The sequence below is a fragment of the Triticum aestivum genome, chromosome 4A (assembly GCF_018294505.1).
Source record: "Triticum aestivum cultivar Chinese Spring chromosome 4A, IWGSC CS RefSeq v2.1, whole genome shotgun sequence".
Taxonomy (NCBI): domain Eukaryota; kingdom Viridiplantae; phylum Streptophyta; class Magnoliopsida; order Poales; family Poaceae; genus Triticum; species Triticum aestivum.
In genome coordinates this window covers 641,141,317-641,168,515 of record NC_057803.1, presented here as the reverse complement: position 1 = coordinate 641,168,515, position 27,199 = coordinate 641,141,317, and the positions used below count along the sequence as shown (strand labels likewise).

The following is a 27,199-nucleotide window of genomic DNA, read 5'->3' as shown; positions in this document are numbered from 1 at the left end:
TCTTTGATTAACAAGCTAGTCAAGTAGAGGCATACTAGTGACACTCTGTTTGTCTATATATTCACACATGTATTATGTTTCCGGTTAATACAATTCTAGCATGAATAATAAACATTTATCATGATATAAGGAAATAAATAATCACTTTATTATTGCCTCTAGGGAATATTTCCTTCAGTCTCCCACTTGCACTAGAGTCGATAATCTAGATTACACAGTAATGATTCTAACACCCATGGAGTCTTGGTGCTGATCATGTTTTGCTCGTGGAAGAGGCTTAGTCAACAGGTCTGCAACATTCAGATCCGTATGTATCTTGCAAATCTCTATGTCTCCCACATGGACTAGATCCCGGATGGAATTGAAGTGTCTCTTGATGTGCTTGGTTCTCTTGTGAAATCTGGATTCCTTCGCTAAGGCAATCGCTCCAGTATTGTCACAAAAGATTTTCATTGGACCCGATGAACTAGGTATGATACCTAAATCGGATATGAACTCCTTCATCCAGACTCCTTCATTGGCTGCTTCCGAAGCAGCTATGTATTCCGCTTCACATGTAGATCCCGCCACGACGCTTTGCTTTGAACTGCACCAACTGACAGCTCCACCGTTTAATGTAAACACGTATCCGGTTTGCGATTTAGAATCATCCGGATCAGTGTCAAAGCTTGCATCAACGTAACCATTTACAATGAGCTCTCTGTCACCTCCATATACGAGAAACATATCCTTAGTCCTTTTTAGGTACTTCAGGATGTTCTTGACCGCTGTCCAGTGATCCACTCCTGGATTACTTTGGTACCTCCCTGCTAAACTTATAGCAAGGCACACTGTCGGTGTCAAAACCGGTGGATCTCGGGTAGGGGGTCCCGAACTGTGCGTCTAGGCAGATGGTAACAGGAGACTAGGGACACGATGTTTTACCCAGGTTTGGGCCCTCTTGATGGAGGTAAAACCCTACGTCCTGCTTGATTGATATTGATATTGTCTATGTTTACAAGAGTGGATCTACCACGAGATCAAGGAGGCTAAACCCTAGAAGCTAGCCTATGGTATGACTGTAATGGTTGTTGTTGTTTCCTATGGACTAGAGCCATCCGGTTTATATAGACACTGGAGAGGGCTAGGGTTACATAGAGTCGGTTACAATAGTAGGAGATCTACGTATCCGTATCGCCAAGCTTGCCTTCCACGCCAAGGAAAGTCCCATCCGGACACGGGACGAAGTCTTCAATCTTGTATCTTCATAGTCTTGGAGTCCGGTCGATGATGATGATAGTCCGGCCGATGATAGTTTGGCCGATGATGGTAGTCCGGCTATCCGGACAACCCCTAATCCGGGACTCCCTCAGTAGCCCCCGAACCAGGCTTCAATGACGATAAGTCCAGCGTGTGTGTAGTCTTCGGTGTTGCAAGGCGGGTTCTCCTTCAAGTTCTAGGTACCTGCCGAACAGTGTCCGGCTTCCTCATCAATGTTGCGCGTCTTGGCTTCCACGCCCAATAATGGCCTTCCTCCACGCGTCGCGCGAATGTGAAAAGCCAGGGTGTCTTTTATGTTTTACCCCCTAGTTGTGCGAATAATCTGCCTATAAGGGAGGCAAGAATCCAGATCCAAATCGCCGTCTTCCTCCCGCAAATACTCATCGGAGCGCTTTCGATCAAGAATCCATTCCATCATGGACCGTCAATGCGGCTCCTCTTCTCGTGCTCCCAGCCCTTTGCCAGGAGATTGGAGGAGATGCTCTGTTCCGCACAACGAGCTAGTGAAGCTCCAAGCGGGGGGATATCTCCCTCCGGCCTTTATGGTTCCGGTTCGAGCCGGGCTGGCTACCTACAAAGGTGGGAAGCAAGCGGAGGTTACCCCAAGTCCCAACAAAGGGGAGCGGGTATGCTTCGTCCCCTATCTGATAAGGGGGCTCGGATTTCCTGTACATCCATTCCTCCGCGGGCTCCTGGAGTTCTACGGACTCCAGCTTCATCACCTCACGCCCGCCTCCATCCTGCACATTGCGGGTTATGTAGCTCTTTGCGAGCTATTCCTGGGCGTCGAGCCCCATTTCGCGCTGTGGAAGAGGTTGTTCTGCCTTGTACCCCGCTCTCACGAGGGGTCCATATATCAAGTGTTCTGCCTTCAGGATGGTTTTATATAGAAGACGCTCCACTGCCGGACCCTCTTCGGATCGGCCTCCCGGAGTTCAGCAATGCTCCTTTGAAGAAACGCCTTAGTTGGCGTCCGCGGAGCCCCCAACTGGAGGAAAACAAGAGCGTCCATTATTTGATGGGCCGAATAAGGTTACTAGCCCATTCCGGGTTGACCATGATTGGAGTCATGGGAACATGCATTATGCGGGGGGTGCAGCCACTGCAATACAGGGGCCACCCCTTGTGGGATTTCAACGGGGAGGACGATGCCACCCGTCATGGCCGTAAAGGGCCGGATTCGGTGGAAGACCTGGTGACGATCCTGTCCGGCCTGTATAAGGGGGAGAAGCATGATTTCCTTCGGATGAACCCGTTAAATGGGTTCTCCATGAATAATCCCCGGCCTTGGGTAAGCGAACACTCTGCGTGCCCGACCCATGCTTTTTGAAACTTAAGTTTCTTATATTGTGTTCTTCTTTCGACGCAGGAACTGCGCCGGATCATGGAGGACATGCTAAGTCCAGCTCCGCAATCCGAGGATCCAGAGAGATCCCGGGATCCGGCCTCCGAAGAGGATCCGGACATAAAGGTGGAGCTAATCGACGGGGTGTTCCACCAGCTCAGCATGGACAATGCCTTAGTCGCCATCACGGCCGACTATCCCGGACTATATCCGGCTTCCCAGATGATTGCGACCGAAGTCCTGACACCGTCATTCCTTCCTTGCTTATTTCTGACCACCATATATGATGGCGCTGTGCAGGAGGCGCCCCTAGGGCGAGAGGCCGAGCCCGCGGCGGCTGACCAACAAAGGCCAGTCCGGACCAGTAGGCGGAAGAGGAGCGCGGCGCGGACTGAAACGTCGCCGCCAAGGTGTAGCTCACAATTCATTATTTAGAGCAACGTTCCTAGGAAGCGTTTGAGTGCTCATGACTTTTGTAGTGAAAAAAGCGTCCGCCGGACTGCGGGCGTGGAGGTTGCCAATCCAACCTCTACCAGCCAGGCTCCAGCACCTGGTCTGGAGGGGGAGGCGTGCGCAAGGCGCGAGCTGGATGTTCCTCCGACGAAGGATGCCGACAGACTGTCCGCCACCAAGTCTGAGGTGGAGAGTGCCATGAATCACAGGCGCCGCCGGACAGTATTTCGTGACGCGTGCTTCTCCCCCGAGGCGTTGAATGCCTTTAACGCGGGGGACGCGCACCTTCGTGCTGCTCAAGATGGTTTTACCAGAGCCACGGAGCAGTATGTAAAAGACATACGGGTAAGAGAATTTAATAGTTGTATATGCCAGTAGCCCCCGAGACTTAAAGTAGTTATATTAACAGATTTAAGGATCATATGAAACGTAGGATCTTACCGAGAAGAATACTCAACTGTCTCAGGAGCTGCAGGAGTGCAAGGCCCAACTTGAGGCCGCTCTCTCTAGCGCAGGAGGAAACACAGGGACCTCTCCTGGTAACGCATTATTTTAGAAAGATAAGTAGCATTTAGCCTTTGCGCAAGTCTAAAAAATGACATTGCAGGTGCTGCCGGACAAGATCCGGACAGGCAAGAACTTCTGCGCCAGCTGAAGGCCGGCGAGAGGGTGCTGCATAAGGTGCAGCATGAAAGGAACAAGCTCCAGGATGCCCATGCCCAGCTTGGAGAAGAGCTGAAAGGCGTTCGGGCCGAGCTGTCGGGCTCCGTTAAGGAGAATCAGCGGCTTCGTCGTGGCATCTATAGTAAGTGCTTGAGCGAACTCCTTTGAAAAGAAGAGTTCAGCGAGGAACTCGATTTGACAGAATATGTCTGTAGGTATGCTCACAGGTCGCCCTGCGGAGGAGATGCCCGTATCAACGGGTGATCAACTTTACGAATTGTTGCAACTGATCGAACGAGTTCGGTAGGCAATGAGCGGCGTCATCCAGGCTTTATGGCCAGCCTTCTCCATACCCGAGGGTCTTGGGGAGCTTGCGGAGAAGCTTCAGGGAGTGCGGCAGCGCTTCCATTTATGGAAGATCTCGGCCTGCCGCCAAGGTGCCAGGGAGGCCTGGGCCATGGTAAAGACGCGGTACAAGAAGGCCGATCCCAACCACATGGCCGAAGACGGACCTGTGGGGCCCGATGGGAAGGAGATCCCTGTGAGTTTAGTATACAGCCAAGTAGAGTTGGCCGCTAAATTTTCCCAACAGGACTGTAAATTAGACAACCTATTAGACGGGATTGAGGAAGAATACAATCATTTGATTTGAATATGTATTATAAAATGACATATAAAATGCCTTCTAGCTGGATTGTAGATCGTTTGTCTTTGCCGACCTTTTCGCTTCGACCTCGGGACCCTAGAGTCTGGAGTGTGTCCGAATACCTTCTCGGTTATGAAACAACCGGGGTATGCATGGAGACCAGGCGTAGGGGCCATTAGTGCTTTATCAGACAAGTGCCCAACTAGTTATGTTATATTACATGGGTAGTAAGAAACATCTTCCAGGGAGAATAGTTCCATTAAGGGTTCCTTTCCTCTGGGGGTGGCATGCCCTAAAGTGCATGTCCGGACTGCGAAAACAAGCAGAAAAACATCTGGGGGCAGATAAATAAGTGGATAAAAAACCATCTTTTAAGTCACCGACCGAATATTCCCTTAAGAACGCTAGCTTTCGGCTTCACCCAGTCTGAGGTACACATTCGGCTGACCCGGCAGTAACAATCGCAGAGGTGCTCCCTTTACCTCCTAGCCGAACAATCGGGAACGTAGGGGTAAGCCCAGGAGCCAGGCAACCGATCTTGGCCAAACTTAAGTCATATCGATGCATATAATGGTGAATAAAAGGTACATGTGGAGGCTTGACACATGTGCTGGGCAAGAAGCCCTTATAATTAAGCTTCTGGTAAAGAAGCCCCCAGGTATAATGAGTGCGGATAGCACAACAATTGCGAACGATGTGCAAGTAGGCCTTTTAAGGCTTTGATGAATAGGGTTGAGAGAAAAAGTTAACAAAAGGCAGCTAAAGTAAAAAAAAATTGGACGGGGGGAAAGGGACGAACTCTTAGTCCGGCGCTAGGCATAGAATCTTCGGAGGCGGGCTGCGTTCCATGGGTTCGGCTCGAGTCGGTTATCCGACGCATTTCATAGAATGTACGCTCCGCCGGTCAAGACTTTATCAATGATGAAGGGGCCTTCCCATTTGGGCTTGAGCTTGTCCTTTTTCTTGTCCGGTAGGCATAGAACCAGTTCGCCAACGTTGTAAGTCTTGGCCCGTACTTCTCTGCTTTGGTATCTTCGAGCCTGCTACTGGTAAAATGCTGAACGAGCCTTGGCGACGTCGCGTTCTTCCTCCAATGCGTCCAAGCTGTCCTGCCGATCCAACTCGGCTTCTCTTTCTTCGTACATGCGCACTCGAGGTGAGTCATGAATTATGTCGCAGGGCAAAACTGCTTCTGCGCCGTATACCATAAAAATGGTGTGAATCCGGTAGTACGGTTAGGCATTGTCCGCAGCCCCCAGAGTACGGAGTCGAGCTCCTCTACCCAGTGCGTGTCAGATTTCGTAAGGGAATGCACTAGTCTAGGTTTGATGCCGCTCATTATTAGACCATTTGCTCGTTCCACTTGACCGTTGGTTTGAGGATGATAGACTGAAGCGTAATCGAGCTTGATGCCCCTATTTTTGCACCATGATTTAACCTCATCGGCCGTGAAGTTCGTGCCCTTATCGGTGATGATGCTGTGGGGGACACCATAATGGTGTACTACCCCAGATATAAAGTCTATCACTGGTCCGGACTCTGCCATTTTAACTGGCTTGGCCTCTATCCATTTGGTGAATTTATCCACCATGACCAATAGGTACCTTTGCTTGTGGGTTCCCCCTTTAAGTGTTCCAACCATGTCAAGCCCCCAGACCGCGAACGGTCAGGTAATGGGTATAGTTTTGTGGGCGGTGGGTGGCATGTGGCTCTGATTAGCAAAGAGCTGACAACCGACGCATCTTCAGACTAAGTCCTGAGCATCTGCCCGGGCCGTCGGCCAATAAAATCCTATACGGAATGCCTTTCCTACAAGGGCCCGGGCTGCGGCGTGGTGTCCGCCTAGTCCGGTGTGAATTTCAGCCAGAAGGTCTCGCCCTTCCTCTTCGGAGATACACCTTTGAAGGACTCCGGTTGTGCTTTTCTTATAGAGTTCTCCCTCATGGACCTTGTAGGCTTTAGATCGCCAGACTAAGCAGCGGGCCTCATTATGGTCTTCGGGGAGTTCCTTCCTAAGAAAGTAGGCTAGGAACAGCTCTGTCCATGGGGTGATTACTGCCATTATGTTGTGAGCTGAGGGTGTTGTTTCGTCGGCTGGATCGCCGGTTATGTCAGATTGTTCTGTGGCTTCCTCCGGTTTGTTATTTCCGGACTCCTCTTCCCATAGGACGGATGGCTTGAACAGCCGTTCCAGGAAGATATTTGGAGGGACAGCGTCACGTTTTGCGCCGACGCGTGCCAATATGTTGGCCGCTTGGTTATTATCTCTGGCTACGTGGTGGAATTCAAGTCCTTCGAACCGAGCTGACATTTTAAGGACGGTGTTGCGATAGGCTGCCATTTTTGGATCCTTGGCGTCAAGTCTCCATTTACTTGGGATATTGCGAGGTTTGAGTCCCCGTGCACCTCTAGGCATTGGATGCCCATGGAGATTGCCATCCGGAGGCCATGTAAGAGGGCCTCGTATTCAGCTGCGTTGTTGGAGTCCGTGTACATTATCAGGAGTACGTATTGGACTCTGTCCCCGGTTGAGGACGTTAGTACGATGCCAGCCCCCAATCCGGCCAACATTTTGGAGCCGTCGAAATGCATAATCCAACTGGAGTATGCGCCGTACTCTTTAGGGAGTTTGGCTTCAGTCCACTCAGCGACAAAGTCAGCCAAAACTTGCGACTTTATAGCTCGCTGGGGTTTGTAAGTTATGTCAAATGGTAAGAGCTCAATGGCCCATTTTGCAATCCTGCCCGTTGCGTCGCGATTATTTATAATGTCATCTAGGGGTACTCCGGAGGCCACTATTATCGAACACTCTTGAAAGTAGTGTCGGAGCTTCCGGGATGCCATGAACACCGCATACGCTATCTTTTGATAGTGCGGGTAACGGGACTTGCAGGGGGTTAAAACAGTGGATACGTAGTACACTGGTTTTTGAAGAGGGAATTTATGCCCTTCTGTCTCTCGTTCTACGACGAGCACCACGCGTACTACTTGATGTGTTGCCGCGATGTATAACAACATAGGTTCGCCCAGGTTGGGCGCAGCCAGGACCGGATTCGTTGCCAATATGGCCTTTATTTCCTCGAGTCCGGCGGTGGCAGCATCCGTCCACTCGAAGTGTTCGGTGTGCCTGAGGAGGCGATAGAGGGGCAATGCCTTTTCTCCTAGGCGGGAGATAAAGCGGCTGAGAGCCGCCACGCATCCAGTCAATTTCGGGATCTGTTTGAGGTTTTTTGGAATATCCAACTACGATAGGGCTCGGATCTTGGCCAGATTTGCTTCAATCCCTCTACCGGATACAATGAAGCCCAAGAGCTTTCCGGCTGGTACGCCGAAAACGCATTTTTCCAGATTCAGCTGGATGTCATATGCTCGGAGGTTGTCGAATGTGACCCTCAAGTCGTCTACTAGAGTTTCGACGTGTTTGGTTTTGACGACTACGTCGTCTACGTATGCCTCTACTATTTTGCCGATCTGGGTAGCCAGACATGTCTGAATCATGCGCTGATATGTTGCGCCGGCATTTTTAAGTCCCAAGCGCATCGTGTTGAAGCAGAATGGTCCATATGGAGTAATGAACGCCGTTGCAGCTTGATCCGCTTCTGCCATCTTGATTTGATGATAGCCGGAGTATGCGTCCAGGAAGCACAATGAATCGTGCCCTGCAGTGGCATCGATGATTTGGTCGATGCGGGGGAGGGAGAAGGGATCCTTTGGGCAGGCTTTATTTAGGTCTTTGAAATCGACACATAGGCGCCAGGATCTGTCCTTCTTTGGTACCATTACCAGGTTTGCTATCCAATCCGGATGTTTGATATCTCTGATGAATCCGGCTTCCAATAGTTTGGCTAGTTCTTCTCCCATTGCCTGTCTTTTGGGTTCGGAAAATCATCGAAGAGCCTATTTGACTGGCTTGAACCCTTTTAGGATGTTTAGGCTATGCTCTGCCAGCCTGCGAGGGATTCCTGGCATATCTAAAGGATGCCAGGAGAAAATGTCCCAATTTTCCCGAAGGAATTCTCGCAGCGCGGCGTCTACATCAGGGTTCAACTGTGCCCCGATGGAGGCCGTCTTTGTCGGGTCCGTTGGGTGGACCTGGAATTTTATAATTTCGTCCGCTGGTTTAAAGGAGGTGGACTTGGATCTCTTATCGAGTATCACGTCGTCTCTGTGCACCGTAGCGCGCAGCGCGGTGAGTTCCTCTGCCGCTAGGGCTTCGGATAGTGCCTCCAGGGCTAATGCGGCTGTTTTGTTTTCGGCGCAGAGTGCTATGTCCGGATCACTAACGAGAGTGATTATCCCGCCAGGCCCAGGCATTTTGAGCTTCATGTACCCGTAATGGGGTATGGCTTGGAAAATCGTGAACGCCTCTCGTCCTAATATAGCGTGGTATCCGCTGCTGAGCAGGGCCACTTGGAATGTGATTTCTTCGGACCTGTAATTGTCCGGCGAGCCGAACACCACATCGAGTGTGATTTTTCCGGTGCAGCGTGCTTCCCGGCTAGGGATTATTCCTCTGAAGGTTGTGCTGCTTCGCTCAATGCGGCTCCAGTCTATTTCCATTTTTTGAAGAGTTTCCTCATAAATGAGGTTCAATCCGCTGCCGCCATCCATGAGTACCTTGGTAAGTCGAAAGCCGTCCACTATTGGACTGAGGACCAATGCGGCTGGTGCTCGGGCTGTTCGGAATTTAGGTTCATCGCTGGCGTTGAAGGTGATGGCCGCGTCGCTCCAAGGATTTGTTGTTGCTACTTGGTAGACTTCGGCAAGGTTGTGGATCGTTCGTTTCCACATATTGTTTGATGCGAAAGTCTCGAAGACGGTTGATACCGTACCGGTATTCTTGGTGTGGTTTCGCGGGGCTAGAAGCTCCTCGCCACTTTTGGCCACCTGCCGTAATATCCAACATGCACGAAGGCTATGTGTTGGGGTGGCGCCCTTGGTACTGTGAATTGTATAGGGTTTGCTGAGCCATCCCTCCAGTACGGTTCCGTTCCCTTTAAGGGGCTTCTGTTTTTCGGTTCTTGTACTTGGTGCCTGAGTGTAATTCACCCTTTTGTTGCGGGCTGGGGCTATGTTCGGGGCCGGATTATCCCAAAACCTATCTTTGGTTTTCCGGAAACTTTCTATGGCACAGTACTTTCGCACTATGGATGCCAAGTCGGCGAAACGCGTGATTTCATGATGGCTGACGGCGTTCAAGATTCCCCTGTCCGTGCAATTGTTGCAAAAGATCGAGATTGCGTTTTCCTCTCGGCAGTCCTTTATCCGGTCCATGACCAGGAGGAATCTGGCCCAGTAATGATGTACTATTTCGGCTGGCTCTTGCCGGATTAGAGATAGATCGCATATATCTGGACGGGCGGGCCTAATTGAGCCCGGGACCCTGCCCATCTCGAGGCTTAAGGGCCGATAAGTTTCCGAATTTGGAAGCTTGGAAAGTGGAACGTTGTCCAACGAGTCCGGTCCGATGCCTGACTTTATGTTCAGTACTTGATCGGAATCCGCTCCTCCACGGGAATCCGGCATGGAGGGTTCGGTAGCCGGACACGACTAGTTTTCAATATGGGAGAAGGATCGTCGCGATGTTCCTCTACCACCGTGACGTGGTGGGTAAGCTGGGGAGAGTTAATCTCTCTCAGATCGGTTTTAAGCCCGATCCAATTGTAGTCTCTAGCGACTCCCAGGGCGGTGATCCGATCCAAGAGTTCATTTACAGACGAGAGCTCTGCTGGATCTAACTGCTCAGCGAATTCCGAGTTGACGTGAAGATTGCTCTCGATGACACGAGAGGTCATCGTGGAAGCGGTGGCCGGACAGGCGGTCATAAGAAAACATCCTAGCCGGATAGTTTGGCCGGCGGCCAAGGCTCCATCGGCGAAGATGCCGTCCTTGAAGACGGGAAGAGGCATCCTTCCTATCGGTGACGGCACAGAGGAACTCTCAATGAAAGCACCAATGTCGGTGTCAAAACCGGAGGATCTCGGGTAGGGGGTCCCGAACTGTGCGTCTAGGCGGATGGTAACAGGAGACTAGGGACACGATGTTTTACCCAGGTTCGGGCCCTCTTGATGGAGGTAAAACCCTATGTCCTGCTTGATTGATATTGATATTGTGGATGTTTACAAGAGTGGATCTACCACGAGATCAAGGAGGCTAAACCCTAGAAGCTAGCCTATGGTATGATTGTAATGGTTGTTGTTGTTCCCTACGGCTAGAGCCATCCGGTTTATATAGACACCGGAGAGGGCTAGGGTTACATAGAGTCGGTTACAATAGTAGGAGATCTACGTATCCGTATCGCCAAGCTTGCCTTCCACGCCAAGGAAACTCCCATCCAGACACGGGACGAAGTCTTCAATCTTGTATCTTCATAGTCTTGGAGTCCGGTCGATGATGATGATAGTCCGGCCGATGATAGTTTGGCCGATGATGGTAGTCCGGCTATCCGGACACCCCCTAATCCGGGACTCCCTCACACACATCAGGTCTGGTACACAGCATTGCATACATGATAGAGCATATGGCTGAAGCATAGGGATCATCTTTCATTTTCTCTCTATCTTCTGCAGTGGTCGGACATTGAGTCTTACTCAACTTCACACCTTGCAATACAGGCAAGAACCCTTTCTTTGCTTGATCCATTTTTAACTTCTTCAAAACTTTGTCAAGGTATGTGCTTTGTGAAAGTCCAATTAAGCATTTTGATCTATCTCTATAGATCTTAATGCCCAATATGTAAGCAGCTTCACCGAGGTCTTTCATTGAAAAACTTTTATTCAAGTATCCCTTTATGCTATCCAGAAATTCTATATCATTTCCAATCAACAATATGTCATCCACATATAATATTAGAAATGCTACAAAGCTCCCACTAACTTTCTTGTAAATACAGGCTTCTCCAAAAGTTTGTATAAACCCAAATGCTTTGATCACACTATCAAAGCGTTTATTCCAACTCCGAGAGGCTTGCACCACTCCATAAATGGATCGCTGGAGCTTGCACACTTTGTTAGCTCCCTTTGGATCGATAAAACCTTCTGGTTGCATCATATACAACTCTTCCTCCAGAAACCCATTCAGGAACGCAGTTTTTACATCCATTTGCCAAATTTCATAATCATAAAATGCGGCAATTGCTAACATGATTGGGACAGACTTAAGCATCGCTACGGGTGAGAAGGTCTCATCGTAGTCAATCCCTTGAACTTGTCGAAAACCTTTTGCAACAAGTCGAGCATTGTAGACAGTAACATTATCGTCAGCGTCAGTCTTCTTCTTGAAGATCCATTTATTCTCAATTGCTTGTCGATCATCGGGCAAGTCAACCAAAGTCCATACTTTGTTCTCATACATGGATCCCATCTCAGATTTCATGGCTTCAAGCCATTTTGCGGAATCCGGGCTCACCATCGCTTCTTCATAGTTCGTAGGTTCATCATGATCTAGTAGCATGACTTCCAGAATAGGATTACCGTACCACTCTGGTGCAGATCTTATTCTGTTTGACCTACGAGGTTCTGTAGTAACTTGATCCGAAGTTCTATGATCATCATCATCAACTTCCTCACTAGTTGGTTTTGACGTCACAGAAACCGGTTCCTCTGATGTACTAATTTCCAACAAAGGAGTAGGTACAGTTACCTCATCAAGTTCTACTTTCCTCCCACTCACTTCTTTCGAGAGAAACTCCTTCTCTAGAAAGGATCCATTCTTAGCAACGAATGTCTTGCCTTCGGATCTATGATAGAAGGTGTACCCAACTGTCTCCTTTGGGTATCCTAAGAAGACACATTTCTCCGATTTGGGTTCTAGCTTATCAGGTTGAAGTTTTTTCACATAAGCATCGCAGCCCCAAACTTTAAGAAACGACAACTTTGGTTTCTTGCCAAACCATAGTTCATAAGGTGTCGTCTCAACAGATTTTGATGGTGCCCTATTTAATGTGAATGTTGCCGTCTCTAAAGCATAACCCCAAAACCATAGCGGTAAATCAGTAAGAGACATCATAGATCGCACCATATCAAGTAAAGTACGATTACGACGTTCGGACACACCATTACGCTGTGGTGTTCCGGGTGGCGTGAGTTGTGAAACTATTCCGCATTGTTTCAAGTGTAGACCAAACTCGTAACTAAAATATTCTCCTCCACGATCAGATCGTAGAAACTTTATTTTCTTGTTACGATGATTTTCAACTTCACTCTGAAATTCTTTGAACTTTTCAAATGTTTCAGACTTATGCTTCATTAAGTAGATATACCCATATCTGCTTAAATCATCTGTGAAGGTGAGAAAATAACGATATCCGCCACGAGCTTCAACATTCATCGGACCACATACATCTGTATGTATGATTTCCAACAAATCTGTTGCTCTCTCCATAGTACCGGAGAACGGAGTTTTGGTGATCTTGCCCATGAGGCACGGTTCGCAAGTACCAAGTGATTCATAATCAAGTGGTTCCAAAAGTCCATCAGTATGAAGTTTCTTCATGCGCTTTACACCGATATGACCTAAACGGTAGTGCCACAAATAAGTTGCACTATCATTATCAACTCTACATATTTTGGCTTCAATACTATGAATATGTGTATCACTACTATCGAGATTCATCAAAAATAGACCTCTCTTCAAGGGTGCATGACCATAAAAGATATTACTCATATAAATAGAACAACCATTATTCTCTGATTTAAATGAATAACCGTCTCGCAGCAAACAAGATCCAGATATAATGTTCATGCTCAACGCTGACACCAAATAACAATTATTTAGGTCTAATACTAATCCTGAAGATAGATGTAGAGGTAGCGTGCCGTCCGCGATCACATCAACTTTGGAACCATTTCCCACGCGCATCGTCACCTCGTCCTTTGCTAGTGTTCGCTTAATCCGTAGTCCCTGTTTCGAGTTGCAAATATTAGCAACAGAACCAGTATCAAATACCCAGGTGCTACTGTGAGCTCTAGTAAGGTACACATCAATAACATGTATATCACATATATCTTTGTTCACCTTGCCATCCTTCTTATCCGCCAAATACTTGGGGCAGTTCCGCTTCCAGTGTCCAGTCTGCTTGCAGTAGAAGCACTCAGTTTCAGGCTTAGGTCCAGATTTGAGTTTCTTCTCGTGAGCAGCAACTTGCCTGTTGTTCTTCTTGAAGTTCCCCTTCTTCTTCCCTTTGCCCTTTTTCTTGAAACTAGTGGTCTTGTTGACCATCAACACTTGATGCTCCTTCTTGATTTCTACTTCCGCAGCCTTTAGCATTGCGAAGAGCTCGGGAATCGTTTTATCCATCCCTTGCATATTATAGTTCATCACGAAGCTCTTGTAGCTTGGTGGAAGTGATTGGAGAATTCTGTCAATGACTCTATCATCCGGAAGAGTAACTCCCAGTTGAATCAAGTGATTACAATACCCAGACATCTTGAGTATATGCTCACTGACAGAACTATTCTCCTCCATCTTGCAGCTATAGAACTTATTGGAGACTTCATATCTCTCAATCCGGGCATTCTTCTGGAATATTAACTTCAACTCCTGGAACATATCATATGCTCCATGACGTTCAAAACATCGATGAAGTCCCGGTTCTAAGCCGTAAAGCATGGCACATTGAACTATCGAGTAGTCATCAGCTTTGCTCTGCCAGACGTTCTTAACGTCGTCAGTTGCATCAGTAGTAGGCCTGGCACCCAGCGGTGATTCCAGGAAGTAATTTTTCTGTGCAGCAATGAGGATAATCCTCAAGTTACGGACCCAGTCCGCGTAGTTGCTACCATCATCTTTCAACTTTGCTTTCTCAAGGAACGCATTAAAATTCAACGGAACAACAGCACGGGCCATCTATCAACAAACAACATAGACAAGCAAGATACTATCAGGTACTAAGTTCATGATAAATTTAAGTTCAATTAATCATATTACTTAAGAACTCCCACTTAGACAGACATCTATCTAGTCATCTAAGTGATCACGTGATCCAAATCAACTAAACCATAACCGATCATCATGTGAGATGGAGTAGTTTTCAGTGGTGAACATCTTATGTTGATCATATCTACTATATGATTCACGCTCGACCTTTCGGTCTCCGTGTTCCGAGGCCATATCTGCATATGCTAGGCTCGTCAAGTTTAACCTGAGTATTCTGCGTGTGCAAAACTGGCTTGCACCCGTTGTAGATGGACGAAGAGCTTATCACACCCGATCATCACGTGGTGTCTGGGCACGACGAACTTTGGCAACGGTGCATACTCAGGGAGAACACTTCTTGATAATTTTTAATGAGAGATCATCTTAAAATGCTACCGTCAATCAAAGCAAGATAAGATGCATAAAGGATAAACATCACAGGCAATCAATATAAGTGATATGATATGGCCATCATCATCTTGTGCTTGTGATCTCCATCTCCGAAGCACCATCATGGTCACCATCGTCACCGGCGCGACACCTTGATCTCCATCGTAGCATCGTTTGTCGTTTACGCCATCTATTGCTTCTAAAACTATCGCTACCGCTTAGTGATAAAGTAAAGCAATTACAGGGCGTTTGCATTTCATACAATAAAGCGACAACCATATGGCTCCTGCCAGTTGCCGATAACTTCGGTTACAAAACATGATCATCTCATACAATAAAATATAGCATCATGTCTTGGCCATATCACATCACAACATGCCCTGCAAACACAAGTTAGACGTCCTCTACTTTGTTGTTGCAAGTTGTACGTGGCTGCTACGGGCTTAAGCAAGAACCAATCTCACCTACGCATCAAAACCACAACGATAGTTTGTCAAGTTGATGCTGTTTTAACCTTCGCAAGGACCGGGCGTAGCCACACTCGGTTCAACTAAAGTTGGAGAAACCGACACCCGCTAGTCACCTGTGTGCAAAGCACGGCCGTAAAACCAGTCTCGCGTAAGCGTACGCGTAATGTCGGTCCGGGTCGCTTCATCCAACAATACCGCCGAACCAAAGTATGACATGATGGTAAGCAGTATGACTTATATCGCCCACAACTCATTTGTGTTCTACTCGTGCATATAACATCAAACCATAAAACCTAGGCTCGGATGCCACTGTTGGGGAACGTAGTAATTTCAAAAAACTTCCTACGCACACGCAAGATCATGGTGATGATATAGCAACGAGAGGGAAGAGTGTTGTCTACGTACCCTCGTAGACCGAAGCAGAAGCGTTGACACAACATAGAGGAAGTAGTCGTACGTCTTCCCGGTCGAACCGATCCAAGCACCGTTACTCCGGCACCTCCGAGTTCTTGACACACGTACAGCTCGATGACGCATCCCGGGCTTCGATCCAGCAAAGCCTTGGGGAGGAGTTCCGCCAGCACGACGGTGTGGTGACGATATTGATGTTCAACTGTCGCAGGGCTTCGCCTAAGCACCGCTACAATATGACCGAGGTGTAATATCGTGGAGAGGGGCACCGCACACGGCTAAGGAATGATCACGAAGATCAATTTGTGTGTCTATAGGGTGCCCCCCTCCTCCATATATAAAGGGGGAGAGGAGGAGGGGGCCATCCAAGAGGGGAGGCGCGCCCTAGGGGGGGCAAACCTACTCCAAGTAGGTTTGGCCCCCTTTCCTATTAGGAGTAGGAGAGGGAAGGAAGAGAGGGGAGGGAAGATGGAAAGGGGGGGCCGCCCCCCTTCCCAATTCGGATTGGGCTTAGGAGGGGGCGCCCCCTCCTTTGCTCCTTCTCCCTCCTTTCCACTAAGGCCCAATAAGGCCCATATACTTACCGGGGGGTTCCGGTAACCTCCCGGAACTCCAGTATAGTCCCAATCTCATCTGGAACCTTTTCGGTGTCCAAATATATTTGTCCAATATATCAATCTTTATGTCTCGACCATTTCGAGACTCCTCGTCATGTCCGTGATCACATCTGGGACTTTGAACAACCTTCGGTACATCAAAATACATAAACTCATAATATAACTGTCATCGAAACCTTAAGCGTGCGAACCCTACGGTTCGAGAACAATGTAGACATGACCGAGACACGTCTCCGGTCAATAACCAATAGCGGGACCTGCATGCCCATATTGGTTCCTACATATTCTAGAAGATCTTTATCGGTCAGACCGCATAACAACATACGTTGTTCCCTTTGTCATCGGTATGTTACTTGCCCGAGATTCGATCGTCGGTATCCAATACCTAGTTCAATCTCGTTACCGGAAGGTCTCTTTACTCGTTCCATAATACATCATCTCGCAACTAACTCATTAGTTGCAATGCTTGCAAGGCTTAAGTGATGTGCATTACCGAGAGGGCCCAGAGATACCTCTCTGACATTCGCAGTGACAAATCCTAATCTCGAGATACGCCTACCCAACAAGTACCTTCGGTGACACCTGTGGAGCACTTTTATAATCACCCAGTTACGTTGTGACGTTTGGTAGCACACAAAGTGTTCCTTCGGTAAACGGGAGTTGCATAATCTCATAGTCATAGGAACATGTATAAGTCATGAAGAAAGCAATAGCAACATACTAAACGATCGGGTGCTAAGCTAATGGAATGGGTCATGTCAATCAGATCATTCAACTAATGATGTGACCTCGTTAATCAAATAACAACTCCTTGTTCATGGTTAGGAAACATAACCATCTTTGATTAACAAGCTAGTAAAGTAGAGGCATACTAGTGACACTCTATTTGTCTATATATTCACACATGTATTATGTTTCCGGTTAATACAATTCTAGCATGAATAATAAACATTTATCATGATATAAGGAAATAAATAATAACTTTATTATTGCCTCTAGGGCATATTTCCTTCAAATTCCATGAATCTTAAAATAGATTAGCTTTCTTAGAAAAACTAGATGATTTTGAATGAAATGAACTATAAGAATTAAACGAACATCTACATCATGCATATATGACTCAAAGATTGCATGCTATAATGTGGTATTTATTCATAATTTGGTTGCCAAATCTCATGCGTGCAATGCACGTGTACCTTACTCTAGTCTAAATGGTGTTTGTGTGTGTGTTGTGCGTGTTGAGGTGCAAATTGTATTTTTTTGGGGTACACGTTAAGCTTGTTCTTCCGAAATTTCAAGTCGCGCCTTGTTATGCCGAAAATTCAAGCTACCATCTCTGTCTATCGTGCTGCGAAACTCCCGCCTCTTCAACCCGCGCCTTGTTAACCCAAAATATTTAAGATATATCTTTGTCTTGTTGTGCTCCGACAACTCCCTCCATCTCAACCCGCGCCTTGCTATTCCGAAATTACAACGCGCGCGAAAACTCCCACATCCTGTGAAATCCCGACACGTGAAATGCCCGTGGTACCCCGGAACCGAAAGAACCGCCTCAAATTGGTGGGGGTACTTTCATAACTTACCCCACATTTTGGACAAGCGCGTCTCTAAGCCATGCTTCCCTACTGCCATCCCATCCGCCCACCCATTCATACACCGAGGCTGCGAAAAACCACGACGAAACCCCACACCCTGCTCCGTCCGCCGCCCAGCCGGAGCCTCTTCCCTGACGACGTCGTCCACAGCAACACCTCGACGTCCCTCATCCACCGTACCGGATGAGGATCCGTCGTCGATCTCGTGGTCCCGCTGGTTCAGCCACCCCGTGCTCCACCTCCATTCGTCTCGTCTTTCGTCTTTCGTGCCACCTCCATTCCCACACCGCCGTCTTCACCTGCACCACCGGAAGAGCATCATCATCACCGTTTCCTTGGTTGAAGCTGCGTCCTAATCGGCGCCACCAAAGAGGTTGTACACTAATCGCCACATTTTCTTCTTGATTCACTAGTAGAAAAGGGGGCAATGGTCCAGGCCAGGTCAGCCCATTAGTCCCGGTTCAATCCAGAACCGGGACCAATGGGGGCATTGGACCCGGTTCGTTAGCCCCGGGGGCCGGCCGGGCCACGTGGGCCATTGGTCCCAGTTCGTCTGGACCTATTGGTTCCGGTTGGTGGGACGAACCGGGACCAATGCGCCTTGCTCCTGGACCACCACCATTGGTCCCGGTTGGTGGCTTGAACCGGGACCAAAGGCAGCCCTTTAGTCCCGTTTCATACCACCAACCGGGACTAAAGGGCTGGTCCTTGTTGCGGCCAGAGTTTAGTCCCACCTCGCCAACCGAAGGGGGCTCACACCGGTTTATAAGCCCCTCCCTCTCTGCCTTATTGAGCTGCTCTCAAAGTGAAAATAGATGCCCTTATACAGGAAATTTGACCTAAATTCATATTGAATTTCTCTGAAGTTAGTACAAATTTATTATGAATTTAGGTCTAATTTTCTCTATAAGCGCATCTATGCTCATTTCTGAGTAGTTTTTTATATAGTTTTTTTCTTTTCTGCTATATTTATTTTTTTCTTTTTATTTCTGAGTTGTAATAAGTCATTAAAAATAAGCATCTATGCTCATTTTTTAGTTAAGTTAATCACAACTATTTTTTCTTCTATTTATTTCTGAATTGTAATAAGTCATTAAAAATAAGCATCTATGCTCATTTTTTTAGTAAAGTTAATAACAACTATTTTTGCTTCTATTTATTTCTGAGTAGTTTTTTATATAGTTTTTTTTTCTTTTCAGCTATATTTATTTTTTCTTTTTATTTCTGAGTTGTAATAAGTCATTAAAAATAAGCATCTATGCTCATTTTTTAGTTAAGTTAATCACAACTATTAAAAATAAGTCATTAAACATAAAAAAGAGGCGCAATGCTCGTTAATTTGCTTCAAGCCTTTTGGAATAGTGACAACTGCACTGCACATAGCTCTGTGCGGTCTACCCTATTCCTCAAGGCTTGAAGCTAACAACGTGCAGGTGAGCATTGAGCCTCTTCTTCATCGTCTCTGCACTCAGGGCTTATAAACAGCTGCGAGTGCCTCTCACTTCGCAAGGTGGGACTAAAAAAACAGCTACAGAAAGAATCCACTAAAAAATAGTTGCAGAAAATAAAAAATTAGACTGGTCCATTGGTAGCGGTTGGTGGCGCCAACCGGTACCAATGCCCCTCTTTGGTACCGGTTGGTGCCACCAACCGGTACCAATGCCAACCGGGACAAAAGGCCGGCATTGGTACCGGTTTGCCGTACGAACCGGGACCAAAGCCTTTGCTGTATAAGTAGCGCTGCCGCCCTGTCCCGAGTTCGATCTCTCCCAACGCCGAGCGCCGTCCCCTGCCGCCACCTCGCCGTCGTCGCCCCGCCCCGACGCCGTCGCCGCCCCGCCCCGTCGCCGCCCCGCCCCGCCCCGACGCCGTCGCCGCTCCGCCCCGACGCCGTCCCCTGCCACCCCGACGTGTGCCGTCGCCGCCCCGCCCCGCTGCCGTCGCCTCCCGCCCTGCCGCCCCGACGCCGTCGCCGCCCCGCCCCGACGTTGCCGCCCGCCCTGCTGCACCTCGCCGTCGCCGTCGTCGTTGCCATCGCCGGCCGTGAGCAACTTTAGTTTATTTTTGTTAGATTTTTTTTAGATTTTTTGTTAGTTCATAGATTTATTTGTTAGATTAGATTTGTAGTAATTTAGATATGTAGTTCATATTGTGTAATTTAGATTGTGTAATTAATTTGTTCATATTAGGTTAGATTTTTTTTAGATTTTTTGTTAGTTCATAGATTTATTTGTTAGATTAGATGTGGTGTAATTTAGATATGTATAGTTCATATTGTGTAATTTAGATTGTGTAATTAATTTGTTCATATTATGTTAGTTTTTTTTTCTGTTAGTACATTTTTTTGTTAGATTTTGTTAGATTTTTTATGATTTTTGTTAGATTTTGTTAGATTTTTTTAGATTTTTTTATTGGATGTGTAGTAATTTAGATGTGTAGTTCATAGATTTTTTATCATATATATGCAAAGATCGAATATGTCAATTTTTTATGATTTTTTTCTATTCATAGAATCTTTATGTTTTTTTCTGTTGTAATTTTGTTTATAGAATTTTAATGAGTTTTTTGTTCATAGTATGTATTTAGAAAAATGAAAAAAATAAGAAGAGAAAGTGTTTAATATAATTAGTTAGAAAAATACTAGTTTATTTTTAGTAAGTACTACTTTATTTTATTTATAGTAAGTGCTTCATATATAGTTGAACTAGCTAGTTGATTTAATAAACTATTTTATTTTACTATATATAGAAGTAGTTTGTTTTTAGTAAGTACTACTTTATGTATTTATAGTAAGTGTTTAGTAGTTGAACTAGCTAGTTGATTTAATTAATAAAACTACTTTATTTTATTATATATAGAAGTAGTTCCCGCATCGACGTCGGCGATGCCTATCCCGCATCCTCGTCGTTGTCGACTCGGCGGTGGACGCTTGCTTGATCAGGGCCATGTTCGGGACTGGGCTCCGCCGGGCTGGTATTGGGAGGTGCTACCTTCCGGGGGACGCAGGTTGGTGAGGAGGCAGCCCATTGTTGACCCGATCCTTATTTGGTGGTGGTCGCGTGGGCCAGTGATGGTGCCGAGGCTTCCGGACACCGCGGAGGTGGTACGTCACCGTGTCAGCGAGGAGGACGAGCACGTCCGTCGCTACATGGTTGCGTAGGAGGGCAGGTTCGACAATACCTGGCAGGTTCTTTAGGGATCTCACTGGAGCTATGATCCTGTGATCGTTCCTTATCTTTGGGTGTCCACCGCCCGCGACGATACCCGTCGGGCGCTACGGTTCTAGCTGTATTAATTAGTGATGCTATATGTATGATAGTATTCGAGGAGTATTCGACGATGTATGGACACAAGAGATGATGTACTTTTGCTTATTATTGAATGCATGCTAATTTGAATACTTTATTTTACTATTTGGTTTTGCTTATTGAATGCTCATATTGGAAAAGTACTCCTACTTTGAATGCTAAAATTGAAGAGCACTCCATGCAGAAATCTAGGAGCCCCCTCCATCATCCACGCCGTAGTGGGGGTAGCTTTTTCTTCATTCCCGTGTGCTACACAATTTATTGTAATAATGCACTCGGGAATGAAAGGAGGAGCTACATACCATCACCAATAGTCAACCCGTGATTAATAATAATGATCTAATTTAGGTGTTTTAGTACATATATTTAATATTTGAATTATGAACTTAGGCCGTAAATGTCGTACGCGGACGATGAAAACCTCCTGGGGGAGTGCGACTGGTGCCATGACGACCGAGGTATGTGCGGCAAGTTCATTGAGCTAGACGAAGATCGTCGCTTCAGCATTAAGCTCGAGGAGACCTTCAATGTTCATACGGTACGCAACCGACGACAATAGTTTTTTTTCATAATTACTCATGACTTCAAATATTTTAATCATGACAATATTTTTCATCTTTTCCAATTCGACTAGCTTATCCCTTGCTTTGCAAGACGCTATGTCTTGGAGAGGATGGGTTTTCAAGACAATGAAAGTTTCGAAACCAAAACAATTATCCTAAGTACCCATCATGGTGTGGATTTTCAAGTAAAGTTGTACAATGCTCAGAGTGTAACCAATTTTGGTTGCAAAAATTGGGAAGCACTTTGCAAGATGTATAGTCTTGATGAGGGTATGCTTGTCACCATGGATCTTGGTGATCCTACAATCGAGCAAGAGAGACCTTCGATTTGGGTCCTTGTGGATACACCTCCAATTCTTCCCCCATGTGAGCTTAACATAGTTATTAAGTAATTTATATTGTTTATTTTAAAATAGTTGACAACTTATCTCCATTGACAACTTATTTTCATTCTTCAAAGAATGTGCAGAAGATGGTAGACAGAACCTACTACACCGAAGGCTCCGAATTAACTTATCAGGAGAGAACTCATCTGGTCGCATTTTGTACTGATCTTGAGAATTACAATATCTACAATCAAACTCCTCGACATTATGGTCCATACGTGCCACTAGTGCACGTGTTGAACTACGGTAACTACCATGGAGATACCCTGGTAAGATTTTTTTACTATTACGACATCCATGATCTTTTTGCACACTTCTAAAACTAGTACATCATTGCTAACTATGAAGTTATTACTATGTTTTTCAACAGATAATACTGAATGATTGTGTGCCTCATCTGATGTATACGCATGGTTGCCTTCATGTTTTGAACATACAACCAGGTCATCCTACGAATCTCAACTGTCCATACCGGGTTTCTAAAAGAAGTGGAGACATAACAATCAAAGAATGGAAAAAATGTATGGACAGTCGTAAGGAGCTTCTTGGAAGCAACAAGCAGCGAAGGGCAAGAATTGGAGACAGGATGATCGCCATTCTTCATAATGGAGAGTCAGGGTCTATATTGTTTTATGCTATTTTACCTTAAGGGTGTTTAGGTCCTACCTGATACTGATGATCATGTGCTAAGAACAATTATGTAGGGTTGGGTTCGATGACTATGAGGATGATGATCGTATGACTTATTATTAATAACGAGTAGAAGTTGTATGATGATGCATAGGACTTGTTATTATATATGATGATGTATGATGCGCATGCATGAGCATGTTATATCAGTGGGTGAAATGAACATAGCAGCAGCATTGATAAACCAAGGACGAAGATATCAAAGAGGACACTTCTCTCTATTAGCTAGCTAATAACAACCTAAAAATAACCCCCAAAACCCCTAAAGCAGCCACATTTGTAAAAAAACATGAACTTTTGGTCCCGGTTGGAGCCACCAACCGGGACCAAAGGCCCCCCTAACTGGGCTCGGTGGACCGGCCACATGGAGGCACATCTGTCCTGGTTCGTGTTTGAACCGGGACTAATGGGTGGAGGTATTAGTAACGACCCATTAGTCCCGGTTCATGAACCGGGACTAAAGGCCCTTACGAACCGGGACTAATGGGTGTTTTTCTACTAGTGATTCGATCTCACGGTGCTGCCAGCGCTCGGTCCCGAGCCGACACGGCGCGGCTCCATCCACGGCGGTGTCGCCGGCCACTTCCTCCACGGTGTCGCTCCCTCGGGGACGATGTCCACATCAGTAGGAGCTGTTGCTGCTTTAGCTCTCGCTTGCGCTGCTGCTTTGCTCTTGCTCTCGGTCCCCTGCCTGGTCTGCTCTTGCTATTGCTCTTGCTCGCGCTGCTGCTCTCGCTCTTGCTCTTGCTTGCGATGCTGCTCTCACTCTTGCTCTTGCTTGCGATGCTGCTCCGATTTAGCTACACTTTAGTCAACTGAATCGACTTTTGGGTCAGTCGATTTTCAGGGGGGTGGGCTCGCCGGGGTGAAGGAAGAACCAGCTGCAGCGGGGAGGGGGGCTCGCCGGAGAGGTACCCCACTATCTATCTTAGGGTAAAGGATGGGGGCGGTAGTCGCCGGCAGTGGCGAGGTGTTGGCGGGGCAGTGGTGTGGGGATCGCTGGAGAAAAATCTCGGCACGGGGGGGGGGAGGGGGGGCCTAGAGGGATGGCCGGGGCGGCGGCGGGCTGGCGGTGGGGAGTGTTTTCGGGGCGGGTGGGGCGGCGCACCGCCGGCCGCGGGCGGCGGGGGGGCTGTTGTTTGGCCGATGGTGGCTGGCGGCACAGGGGGGTGGAGGTTGAAGATGAACCGCAGGCCCTTGATTTCGTATCCAACGGCTGCAAAATCGACTGACCAGAGACGAAAAAGTTAGTCGACCGACGTGTAGCCTCAGCTTGCTAGTGCGTTCAGATTCGACAGCAAAATTCAGTTTCGACAACAAAATTCAGTTTCGAAAGTTAAGTTTAGTTTCGACAGTTAAGTTCAGTTTCGACAGCTAAGTTCAGAGATGAGCGGCCGATGTGTTTTACATTTAGCACTTTGTGGTTATGTATATTACATCATGTATTGGAGATGCTATTAGAATTCCACTCAGGTTAACGTTGTTCATTCTCTCTCTTGTCCTGCTTCAGCCTTGATGTCGTACAACTCACTGGAGCTGCTCGAACGATGAAACCGTCCATCACAGCGGAGCAGTACCTTGGGCTCCATCTCCAGACGCCTAAGATGTTCTTCCCCTCCTCCGACAGCCAAGTCAGCCGGAGCATCCTCACCGGCCAACCCAATCACACTGAGATCGACATGGCTTCGCCAAAGAGGTTGTACACTTATTCCATCTCTTTTTATATTACATGTTATACATATTGTCCACTGAGCACTCGTAGTAACGGGAAATATGATTATTGTATCATACTATATGACAAGCAGTGAGGTACCAGGCAACTTAGCTATCCGTGATGGACTCTCTTGAACGCCATCATTATTTATCTCTGCTCGTTTGAGTTGTGCATTTGTCGATGGGCCTGGGACTTGAGCTAGTATGGCAGTGGCCTGGGTCCAAAGTAATAGAAGTAGCACAAAAACATTTTTTTAGTGTAGGATTTTCCTTGCTCAAGCCTGCCTACTAGAATCGCCGGTGCTTGAAAGGAAAAGTGAATGAAAAACATAGGAATTGGAAAGTTTCCTATGGTACTACTTTTCATGAATTTGGTGCAAAGGAATGGAGCAAAGAAAAACTGTAGGATTTGTTCCTTTAGTGTCTCCTTGAAAGAAAAACCATAGGAATTTTAATTTCCACTTCTCCTCCTTTTCATATTCCTATTCATCAAGCACAAGACTAAGAGATAGTAGCATAATAGCATTATAACCGTACATTTTCTTGTGGTTTGACTTAATCTCACCATGCTTTTTTTCATCCTGTGATCTTCCAATTGTTGTGAATCAAACACCCAGATTGGCAGAAATCCTATTTTTTAATTCTCTGTTTTGCACGTGCATTCCTATCCTATTCCTATTTATTTCCTATCCCTGCATTGTTAGAATCCTCAAATTCAAACAAACCCTTACTCAATTACTTCTGTTACAGATATGTGTCAAAGAAAACCTTGTGTGGTTTGTCCTGCTCCTGCGGTGCTGTGTTCCACCCCAGCTCAGTTGATCCAACGACGGAAGGGTTCACCACAGCAGGGATCTGCTCTCCAGACTGTCTTTCGCCGCCTCAGATCTTCTTCCCCGCCGCCGGCAGCGACGACAACTGCATTACCATCATCAACTGAGCAGATGACCTTGAGGACTACAAGGTCCGCAAGAGAGGTCGCACTCTTCCGTGTTTGCTTACGTTATGCGTTGCTTAATATGATGACATGCTACATTATCATCGTGTTCACCTATTAGACTCCGAGTCAGGTCCAAACAATGTTGAAACTTGAGTTTTTAAATGGTTGTGGGGTACATATTGGGGCAGCAATCAGTACTATCTGTCTACTATCTGGTTAATCTCCGGTGTCTACTATGATTTTCATGTTGGGTGCAAACATATATTAAAGGAGCCATTATCTGTATTTTTTAACTAAAGCTATTATCTGCCTGCTATCATTCGTTTTCGGTCTATCCACAGTTTGCTACCATATATGTGAATTATGCAATGTTATCTCATTGCAAGGCATTATGTATGTGAATTATGCAATGCCATGCTATTTAGGCAAGCGTCATATATGTGAATTATATCATGCCGTCCTTTTTTGTATTTCTCATTGCTTTTGTCGACAATGTTTGTATATTCAACTGCTCTTCCTGTGCATCAGCCATTTGAATTGGTGATGGAGAAATCTGGAGTGAAAATAAGGTCTTTAGAGCTGACAATGCTACTTGCTGAAGCAGATATCTTGCTGGTTACATATAGCTCTTCATAGGAGGATTCATAGGCAGATGACCAGTCCTATGATCCTCCTGAGGTGTATGCTCAAACTTGGTAGGGTTATATTACTCATATAATGCATATGTTGTATTGCAATGCTTAGTTTTTACATCATATACACAATATTGAATGCCATCTCCTTAGTTGATACATCATATATGCGATTGCCCTCTGCTCACTTCCTTAGTATATAAATCATATATTTGAATTATGTCATGCCATGATGTTTACATAGACAGCGTGTATCTGAATTATGGCATGCCTACCCATTTTCTAAAGACATAATATAGTTATACCATCTCATCCTGTTTACATAGTCATCATATTTTAAATTATGTCATTCTATCCGTGAATTATATCATGCCATCATGTTTCCATCTACGGCATGTTTGTGATTTATGGCATGCCAACCACTTTAATAGACACATCGTATAGTTATATCATGTCATCCTATTTACATAGTCATCATATTTTGAAGTATGTCATTCTATCTTGTTTAGTCAGCCATCGTACATGTGAAATTATGTCATGCTATCCTGTTTAATTAGCCATCATATATGTGAAATTGTGTCCTCCTATTCTATTAGCTTAGGAAACATAAATGTGAATTATTTCATGCCCTGTTTTCTTCCCTACTGTCCATTGCACCTGTCTATCTTACAATATTTGTACATTCAATTACTTTTCTTGTTTATCAGCCATTTCAATTGGAGGGAGTGATGGCAGTATCTGTGGGAGTAAAAACACGGTCTTCAGAAAAGATCGTGCTACCTGTCGATGCAGATAGAACCATAGTTGTACTTGCCCAAGAACCAGCCCCACCACACATAACCCACACTCATGCAGATTGTACCCCTACCCAGTTGGACAGAGAACCAGCTACACCCCTTCTAACCCCAACCCCAGCAGATAGACACCCAGTTCCTGTTGACACAGCACCGTATCCACCACAGAGCACCCAAACACGAGCAGTTAGTAAGGCAACTGCAGTGCCCAAATCACAAGGACCACCACTCCGAACCCGAAGTCGACGCTTAAAGCAGAAGAGGAATTGTTCTCAGTTCAGGTTCCATAGCTATGGTTCATACTACTTTGCTCTTGCATCACTGTATTTATTGATACCAACTAATTTCAAATTTTAAGGATTTAATTGAAACTCCAATGGCGCAACAGGTAGTTTTAAACCTGTTTCT

General features: G+C 46.3%; 1 pseudogene; it reads right to left on the bottom strand.

Annotated features, from left to right (window-relative positions):
* LOC123084172 (uncharacterized) overlaps window positions 1–27,199 on the bottom strand; it is a 144,482-nt pseudogene that overhangs the window by 80,491 nt on the left and 36,792 nt on the right.